The following is a 10,346-nucleotide window of genomic DNA, read 5'->3' as shown; positions in this document are numbered from 1 at the left end:
TTAATTAACATTTACAGAGATTTTGAATTTTCATTCATTCATTGTACTTTTTTCTTTACCCCCTGCCCCCAGTTCGCTCCTCTCTTTGAAAAGCAAAAGATAAACTTCTTCGTTGGTATGCAATCCCCCAACCCCGACCCCCCACCCCCACCCCAACTCACTCCGTTATGGAACCTTAATCCTGGTTTCGTGTGATAATCATAATATGGTATCATATATTACTTTTAAACTGTTCTCTCCCTCATCTGTTTCAGTTCAGTATACATAATCTACCCAGTTTTTCTCAGTCTTACCCCAACCCTGATGTCAATCACTTTCTACAACAGTGGCACCATGCAGTATTTGTCCTTTGTGACTGAGATATTTTACTCAGCATAATGTCCTCCAGGGTCACCCATTTGGAATAATATTGCATGAGTTCCTTGTTTTTCAATGCAACATAGTATTCCATTGTGTGAATTAATTTTAACGAACGTTTACAGAGACTTACAGTTTTCAGTCACTGTTGCACATTTCTTCCTGTCCAATCCCTCCTCTCCAAATTCACTTTTCTCCTTGATGAGTAAAAGGAAAACTCTTTCAATGCTATGCAATCCCTCCCCCCGAAAGTCCACTCCACTGTGGACTTGGTCCTTCATTCTGGACTCCTGTCATGACAGTAATACCTAATCATATATCCCTTTAAACAGTTCTCTCTCTCATCTGTTTCAATGCAGTATACATCATTCCTCCCCTTCTTCTCTGTCTCCCCTCAACCCCAATGTCAGTCCCGTTTTACAACAGTGGCACTATGCGATATTTGTCCTTTTGTGACTGAGATATTTCACTCAGCATAATGTCCTCTAGTGTCATCCACTTAGCATAATATTTCATGAGTTCCTTCTTTTTCAGTGCTGCATAGTATTCCATTGTGTGAATATACCAGAGTTTCTCCGTTCATTTGTTGATGGGCACTTGGGTTGTTTCCCGCTCTTTGCTATTGTGAACAAAGGCGCAATAAACATGGGTGTGCATATATCTGCTCGGGTGGTGCTTATGGTTTCTTTAGGGTAAATTCCCAGAGTGGAATTGCTGGCTTAAATGGTATTTCTATTTGTAACCTTATGAGAAAACACCATACAGCCTTCCAAAGTGGTTTCACCATTGTGCATTCCCACCAACAGTGGATAAGGGTTCCAGTTTCTTCACAACCTCGCCAGCATTTGTTGTTTGCTGTTCTGTTAAATTTTGCTTTTTTGACTGGGGTGAGATGATATCTCATAGTTGTTTTGATTTGCATCTCTTAGAGCTAGGGATTTTGAACCTTTCTTCATGTGTTTGTTTGACATGTTGTTCTACTGAATGTTTATTCCTGTGCTTCAATGTGTAGCAGCACACATTATTGGCGATCCATCACTCCATGGAGATGTTTGGTCGTGGCTGGAATTCCTCCTCACGTCAATTTCAGTGCTCTCTGGGTGCTTCCCCTGTTTGCGCTGAGCCAAGTTGTCAATGCCATTTGGTTTCAAGCTACAGCTGCTCTGGCATTTGAGGTGTCAGGGAGGAAGCCTCACCCGTTCCCTAGCGTCGGTAAAATAACTGCTGAAATAAATGCTCTTCAACCTTTTGCTGCAAGCTCTTTTCCTTTTGCAGGGGATGTTTGTGCGTCTCTTACCCCTCCATCTCGTTGGTCAGCTGGTTAGCCTCCTGCATATGTCCCTTCTCTATTCACTTTACTGCTTTGAATATTGCTGGTTTAATAAAGGAATTGAAATGCGCTGACAGTTGTCAAACATAGAAAGGAATTGGCCCTATTGCTTTGGATTTGGTTTGCCCTTGGCTTTGCTCACAGCGATGCAGTCCTCATACATTATGAGTGGCTGCCTTTTCTCCATCCTCTTTCTTTTATTCATTATCAGCGCCAGTGAGGCAGAGACTCCTGGCAAAGCAGACCTTTTCCAGTTGTATCGCTTCTCCTTGGTGATCTTCTTCAGCAGCACACTCCTCCGTGAGGCGGTCTACCTGCAGTCTGCTCTGAGCAGCTCCGCCTCTGCAGAGAAGTTCTTTTCACCTTCACCACATCCATCTCTTGCCAACTGAAGGCTGCCATTGATCATTGATACTGATCACCTGCCATCCACGAAGCATGTGTGGGACTCGTCTCCCTGCTGACCTCCCTCACCAGGGGAGGCAGGACCAAGGGTCCTATGCATATTCCCTTTTCTCTGAGGAACTGAAATTTGTCTCTGGCAAACTCAGGCAGAATCATCCTAACACCAGTGTATAGATTTTTAGCACCCCTGGACTTCAAAACAAATAAAAAGCCTGTCGTCTAAAAGGACTGCAGGTTTTTCTGTGGCCATTTATACCATTTGTGGGTCCCTGGGCCTGGACTGATTTAAATACTCTTTCTCCCTGTGCCATTTATTGTGCCACCTTCCTTCCTGCCTTCCACCCTTGGATGGATGTGTTTTGTAAATCTAGTTATAATTTGTGCATTTGTTACATTCCTTTGGTTCTGTGAAGCACATATATTGGATGTGGCCGGTAAAGGAGGGTCTCAGTCGCTCCTGGTCACACCCCTTACAACCATCACTGTTTTGTTTTTTGTAACTCAGGTGAGGTTTTGGTCCACGGTGCGGGGAGGGGTGGGAGGAGTATGGATCTGAAGAGATGAGATGCGACAGGAGGGAAGACCTCGCAGCCACATTGTTTGGGCTTCCAGGGGCAATTTTCTTTCTCTCCCACAAAGGGCAAAGGCTTTCTTCACTGGTGCATAAAATATCCCAACTATGGGGATTGAACAAGTCTGGACAAGTGCCGCTGAGACACAGAAAGCTGAGAGAAGCTGAGCTGAGGTCCTGGAAGTCTCAGCTTACTGTTGGCTATTGCTGAGTCTGTCTTTCAAAGGAATATTGTGTGCTGCAAATTGGAGCAAATGGAGTAAATTTATTAAACCCATTGAACTTCTGATTTGTTGGCTTTTCCCCTGTCATTTTTGGAGATTACAGGAGTGGGGAAAGGGTGTCAAAGCAATTGTACAGTTTTAGAACATCAAAATTACACATCAATTGATTTCCCAAAACCAAAACAAAATGAAGAAATAAAAAAAAAAGCAAAACAGAACAAAAGAAACAAAACTGTTCTGGCCTTTCCATGTGGGCAAGGAGTGATTCAGTTTCCCAGTTATCTTTAAATATCAAAGTCAGTCCCCCTAGAGATTGGTTCGAAATGGCTAAAACAAAACAAAACAAAACAAAACAAAACAAAACAAAACAAAACAAAACAAAACAAAACAAACAAACAACCAAACAAACGTCTGCAGATGCACTCTGGGCTTGTTCAGTCCTCTGGGTTTTTGTGTGATCCCAAGATTGTCAAGGTAATTGTACTCAAATTTCTAATTTTACAAATGAGGGGTTAGAACTCCCACTTACTGAGGCATCCCTAGTGCTTAGCACAGTTAGGAGCTTTTTCCTCACTAAGCTGGCTGCTGGGGAAACAGCTTTGATGAGAGAGGAGAAAGGAGGGATAACTTTGGAACAGGGCCGAAGACTGAAGACATGGAAGGCTTATACTATAGGGGCGAGGTGGAATCAGAGAGCAAGATGGTGGGGGTTTGCGGAAGGGAGGGAAGTTGGAGGCCACTGGGGATATATACTTTTCATGTGTGTGGTTTTGTTTTTATCTGGAGCCATGTGTATAATTGGCTCAATTCACTTCAGCAGAAGCACAGTCTTGAGGAGGTGGCGAGGGCATCCCAGGCTACTATTGCCACAATAATATAAGTTTCTGGTATCTACTTTCAAGGTCAGTTTTTCAATGACTTTGAGATGGAGTTTTAAGTGGAATCTGAGAAGCCTACAGGACATGGAAAATAGGATTGTTAATCCTCTTAATGACAACAGTATCACTTATCATAAGTTAACTCTTGCTGGGTGTACAGTATATCTTAGGGAATTTGTTATCTGCTGTCCAGTTAAAACTACTCATAGCTGACCCTCCATGGGTGTTCAGAGGCTGTACATTGCATGGGAGGAGACTGCCCATCTTTCTCCTTCGAGTAGCTGCTGAATTTGAGCCGTGTGTCTTCTGGCAGGCAGGGCAACTCCTTACCACTAATTTTCAGGAAAATTAGGTTGATATTAAATAAGAAAAACCCCATTTTGCTGTTCAGTAGATTCCTACTTCTGGAGCCTCATGAATTAGAGACTAGAATTTCTCCATAAGCAGTTCTTTTGGTTGTAATATTAACAGAAGCAAATCACTAACTCTGTTGTCTGTGCTGTTGAGGGAGGTGTGTGCTGGTGAGATTAGTAACTGAGGATAAACTATTTAAGAACCACTTTAGAAAATCAAGGTTGATATTGTTATATTTATCTTAATGCGGAAGGTATTTTCTTGGTCAGGTTCTCAACAGTAATAGTCAGCAATAATTTCAACCCAAATTAGTTGGAGTTGGAAGTCTGTTTGACAGAATCTAAACTAACTTAATCTCGACTCATACAACTCAGAATCATCTCCCCATATGTATATGATTGAAGTAAATCCATGAGTACAACAGCACTTGAAGAAACAACAGAAATTTGACAGACGATCCCTTAGTTCCAAATTCATAATGTCAATTATGCTTTCTGCATGCATGCTAGTCTTGTTAATGCTTGTGATTACTGTTGTTATGTGCTGTCGAGTCAGTTGGGACTCATAGCAACCCTATGTACAACACTCTGAACCATGCCCTATCCCTATCCTGAGCCAACCTCATTGTCTCTGACACACTTACCCCCATATCCCCAGTCACTGAGTCAATCCATCTCATAGAGGGTCTTCCTCTCCTGTGCTGTTCCTCCACCCTCCCAAGCATGACCTCCCTCTCCAAAGACTGGTTCCTTCTTGCAACATGCCCAAAGTATGTCAGGTAGAGTTTCAGAATTCTTGGTTGTCCTGAGAAGCAAGAAGCAAGAAGATGATGGTGCCTCATCACTGCCACCATCCCCTGCAATCAGTAGAAGGTTCTGGACAGAAAGGGGGTGGGGGTGGGGGGAAGTAGAACAAAATCCAGAATCATGGGAGGGAAAAAAGCCAACTTACTGGTTAGGTAGAGACTGGGGGGACCTCCTGAAACTATGGCCCTTCAACACCTCTCAAGCTTGCAATTGAACCTCAGCAAGCAACGTTCAGCAAACACATAGGCCCATAAAGTGACCGACCAGACAGAAGTACTTCTCAGAGCTTCTCAGGCAGCTCTGGTGGTCACGTGGTAAGAAGCTGCACTACGATCCTGAAGGCACATGGTTCAGGGCCACCAGCAGCTCCGTAAGAGGAAGTTGGGCCATCTCCCATCTGATTAACTGCCTCTGCCCAGCAGAGGGTCAGCTTCGGGTCAGTTCTGACTCCACAGTGCACAACAACAACAACAACAACAAGTGACCCAGCAGGGAGGAAGTGCTTCTCAGGACAACCAACCAGACCAGATAAAAGGTACAGCAATGGGCTAAAAACAAAGCTGAGAAGGCAGGGAGGGCAGAAGAGACTGGAACTGGGCAAGCAAGGGAGATAACAGATAGGAAGTGGGCGCAGGGCCGTTATGCTTAGGGGATTCAAACCAGTGTCACAACGCAAAATGAAAAACTGATGTGCTCTATTAAAACTCACCCAAACTGCAAGAAAAAGTTCGTTTTTTGTCTTCTCCCCTTGCCCCCTGAAAAATACGGCGTCATGGAAACCTTCCATCTGTGCTCAGTTCTGTCTTCTAGACACTGACTTAAAGGCAGTGAATTTTTACTTGGAGGCTGACTGACTGACTGCAGCTCCAGGAGGGGCAGAGTTCAGAACTAAAAACTAGCTTTTCCTTCAAATTTAAAATTAGAGAAGTCCAAGTCACTGCAAGGCCCCTGTTAAATGCCCAACTATTCTCTCATCTTTTGAGGGCAGCTCACCTCTGACTTGGAAGTACTCTAACTGCATTTAAGGAATAGTCTATTTCTTTTTATATCTATGTACCTACAACGTCCCATTCTACTCAGAGTCAGCCACAGTTTGTTGTGATCCACATAGTCAAATGCCTTTGCACAGTCAATGAAGCACAGACAGACATTCCACTGGTATTCTTTGCTTTCAGCCAAAATCCATCTAACATTAGCTATAACATTCCTAGTACCATAACCTCCTCTAAGCCCAGCTTGCACATCCAGCAGTTCTCTATTGTGTTGTTCCAGTACTTTTTGGATAATTTTTTCTTGTTTGCATGTGATTATTAATGATATTGTTAGATAATTTCTGCACTCTGTTGGGTCACCTTTCTTTGGAATGGGAACAAATATAGACCTCTTCCAGTCAGTTGGCCAAGTGGTTGTCCTCCAGATTTCTGGAGCTTTCTTCAGACTTTTTTGGCACAACTTGGTGAGCACATCCAGGGCAGCGTCTGTTTGTTGAAATATGTCTATTGTTGTGCCATCAATTCTTGAGGCCTTGCTTTTTTGCCAATTCTTTCAGAGCAGCTTGAACTTCTTCCTTCATCACCGCAGGCTCACCTAATATGTTATTTCAGGAAATTCTTCTGTGTCTGCCAATTCCTTTTGGTACACTAACTGTATACTCTTTCCATCTCCTTTTAATGCTTCCTGGATCATTTACTATTCTGCCCAAATCATCCTTAAGTATTACAACTCAAGGCTTGAATTTGTTTTTCAATTCCTTCAGCTTGAGAAATGCTGAGCAAGTTTGGCCCCTTTGATTTTCTGACTCGTGCTTTTTGCACATTTCATTGTAATACTTTATTTTGTCTTCCTGCACTGCCCTTTGTAACCGTCTGTTCAGCTACTTAATACCTTGATTTCTTCCCTCTGCTTTGGCTTCTCAACACTCTAGTGCAATATTCAGAGTCTCATCTGACATCCATCTTGGTCCTTTCTTCCTACTCTGTCTTTGTAATGACCTTTTGTATTCTTCCTGAATGATACTCTTGATATCCTCCCACAGCTCAATTGGTCTTCGCTCATTAGTTGTCAAGGCCTCAAACATGTTCTTGAGATGGTTCTGAAATTCAGGTGGGATAGGTGAAATTAAGGTCATATTTTGGTTCCCGTGGATTTGATTTAATTGTCCTTAGCTTCAGCTTAAACTTGCATATGAGTAGTTGATTATCTCTTCCACAATCAGCATCTGGTCTAGTTTTCACAGCTGATGTTGAGCTTCTCCAGTGATTGTTTCCATAGATGTAATTGATGTGATTCCTATGCATACTATCAAGTGGAATCCATGTGTGTAGTCTGTATTTAAGTTTCTTATAAAATGTATTTTTAATGAGTAAATCATTGATTGTATAAAATTTTATCATTCTATTTCCAGCTTCATTTCTGTCACTGAGTCCATGTTTTCCAACTAGTGATCCTTCTTTTCTGTTCCCAACTTTGCATTTCAGCCACCCATTATTAATTAATGTATTTTGATTGTGTGAGTGATCAATTTTTGACTGCAAAAGTTGGTAAATATGTTCTATTTCCTCCTCTTTGACTCTAGTTGTTGGTGCATATATTTGAATGATAGTGATATTCAAGGGACTTCCTTGCATCCTGTCACTCACAACACTGTATTTCAAGATGGCTCTAAAGGACCTTTTAAACTATGAAAGGAACTAAGGTGTGCCTGATTCAGGCCATAGTCTTTGCAATCACTTGCTATGTGTCAGGAAGCTAGACAATGACTAGGAATGATAGAAGGAGAGTTGATGCCTTTGAGATGTGATGCTGGAGAAGAGTATTGAATATACCGTTGACTGCTAAGAAAACAAACAGGTTCATCATAGAGAGGGTAAGATCAGGCTGCTCCTTGGAGGCAAGGATTCTACAGTTTTGTCTGACATATCTTGGACATGTTGTAAGGAGGAACCAGTCCTTGGAGAGGGACGTCATACTTGGGAGGGTGGAGGGACAGTGCAGAAGAGGAACACCCTTGATGAGATGGATTGACTTAGTGACTGGGATAATGGGGGTAGGTGTGTCAGAGACAATAAGGTCGGCACAGGACAGAACAGGGTTAAAGGCTGGTTGTATATAGCGTCGCTATGAGTCGATGGCACATAACAACAACCACCACCTACAATTTATTTGGAGAATTGTTCTCTCTTTAAAAAAATCTTTTTAAAGAATATTTATTATTATCTTTTTCAATGTTGAATAATTTCTTCCCTCTTCCCTTTTCCCCAACCCATCCCACAATGCATCCCTTTTCCAGATCGTTGCCATCTGTATAATGCCTAATCATGTTTTCCTTTCAGACAGTTCTTGCCCTCATCTGTTCTACTGCAGTATTCTATCCACTGTTTTCCCTTTCTCTCCCCAACTCCCCTATATCTGTCCTGTTTTATAACTGCGATGTTATGCAGTGTTTGTCCTTTTGTGACTTAGACATTTCACTCAGCATAATGTCCTACAGGCTCCCTATGTTGTGTAATGTTTAAAGAGTTCATTGTTTTTCAATGCTGCATAACATTTCGTTTTGTGAATGTATCATAGTTTTTCTACTCATTTGTTTGTTGATGGCTTGCTTTTATCTCTTTGCTATTGTGAACTACAGAGCAATAAACATGGATGTGCATCCATTTATTTGCTATAACATCCTCTTTCTTCTGTATTTTCTGGAGAAAACACAATTTTCTTGATTTACAGCTAGAAGGAGTGAATGGGGAAGCAGAGGTTGTTCATAGTCCTCTGTGACCTTGAACACATCTCTAGGGTATTTTGGATTTCAGTCACATTCAAATTGAGGTAAATACAAAAACAGCATTCTTAATTGAGAAAACCACCCCAACACCTTCTTCAATCAAAGTCTTTTTTCTACTTTGTGGTCCATTCTTTCACTCTTAACCTTTCCTATTGGGGCATTCTTAGAGTATTCTACCCAGAAGGGAGATAATAAACACAACACAACACAGAACTTTTTCTACTGTTAAGTGTTGTTAGGTGCTGCCCAGTCAACTGAGACTCATAGCAAACAGTGAGTATGAACCCTTCCTTATCCTGTGCCATCTTCAGCATCTCTGTTATATTTGAGCCCAGTGTTAGAAGCATTATAAAGGTCCAGTCAAATAAAAAAAGTCCTTGTGGTAAGAATCTGTGCTGCATTCCCAAAGGCACGCAGTTCAAATCCTCCAGCTGCTCCGTGTGAGTAGGATAGGCAGTTTTTGCCTGTGCCGTTAACTGCCTCTGAAGACCTGCTGGAGAATCAGCTATGGGTCAGTTCTGCCTAACAGTACACCACCACCACCACCACCACCACCACCACATACTTGGATTAGGAAAATAAACTTCCGAATCCCCATGCTGCATTTGCAATCTGTCTTCTGTTCTTTTCTCAGCAGCGATCACAGTTCATTACTATCCTGGACGGGGCCTTTTTGCATATTTGAGACTCTCTAGCTGCTAGCTAGCCCTGTTTTCTCTCCTTTTCCAAACCAACTCAGCTTCTTTCCTTTAACTTCTCCTTTTGTAACTTTCTTCGAAGCCAACTCCAGTTTTCTTGCTCCTCAGACCTCAGAACCAGCCTCCAGGAGACTCTGTAGGCTAGTAGAGCCTGGGTGAGGGGTATGGGGATGGAGTAACAGCAGGAACTTGTTTTTGGAGGAATAGGTTAGGAAAGATGGAGGAAGAGCCAATCTTTGTAGGACAGAAGCCATATTTTCCCTCACCTCATCATTTTTATTTTAGAATTTCCCAAATAAGGGCACATATATCAGAGGCCTAATACCTCAGGAAGCATTTACCAACGACTTGCATGTGCTTAGCCCATCTGCTAGAATTTGGAAATTGTAAACTTTTGTCTCCAGGCTAAAACTTGCACGGGAGATTTTTTTCTCTCTCTCAAACAGTTAAAAATGGCTGAATTAATTACTGACATTTCAAAATAAAATAATTCTGTAAGAATCATCCATATTTCCAGTGTCTTTCAAGTGCTGGCAGATTGGGGCCATTGAGCTCCTGTGCCAGGACAGGGTCAGTGTGCTGAGTAATGTCCCCCTTGTGAATGGTGCTGCCGTTTGCTTCTCCAGGTCCTCAACTTGCCCGTGTACCTCACTGACATTCTGAGGGCATTTGAAACCCTTGATCTTTGTGGGGACCGTTAATAAAGTGCACACTCAGTCTCTACGTCTCCTTCCAGAGAGAGTTAAATAGAGAAATGATTTGGAACACAGGACATTGCGTAAGAAATGTGCACACTTGTGTCAAACAAACAGGACTGTCAATTACTGGTATGTGAGAGAAAAGAGAGAAGACTTCACAGTTGGGAGACAGCATGTCAGGTGGACATTACATAGTAGGCTTTTGACAGATACCGAGGCTGTGCCAAAAAAAGCGTTGAGGCTGGAA

At 42.3% G+C, this 10,346-nt stretch overlaps 1 pseudogene; it reads left to right on the top strand.

Moving 5' to 3' along the window:
* LOC102868845 overlaps window positions 1-2,099 on the top strand; it is a 12,684-nt pseudogene extending 10,585 nt beyond the window's left edge.
* The last annotated feature ends 8,247 nt before the right edge of the window (window positions 2,100-10,346 follow it).

The sequence above is a fragment of the Elephantulus edwardii genome, unplaced genomic scaffold, assembly GCF_000299155.1.
Source record: "Elephantulus edwardii isolate Elephantulus edwardi_28Jun2011 unplaced genomic scaffold, EleEdw1.0 scaffold00169, whole genome shotgun sequence".
In the NCBI taxonomy this organism is placed as follows: Eukaryota; Metazoa; Chordata; class Mammalia; order Macroscelidea; family Macroscelididae; genus Elephantulus; species Elephantulus edwardii.
This window is presented reverse-complemented; position numbering and strand designations above follow the sequence as displayed.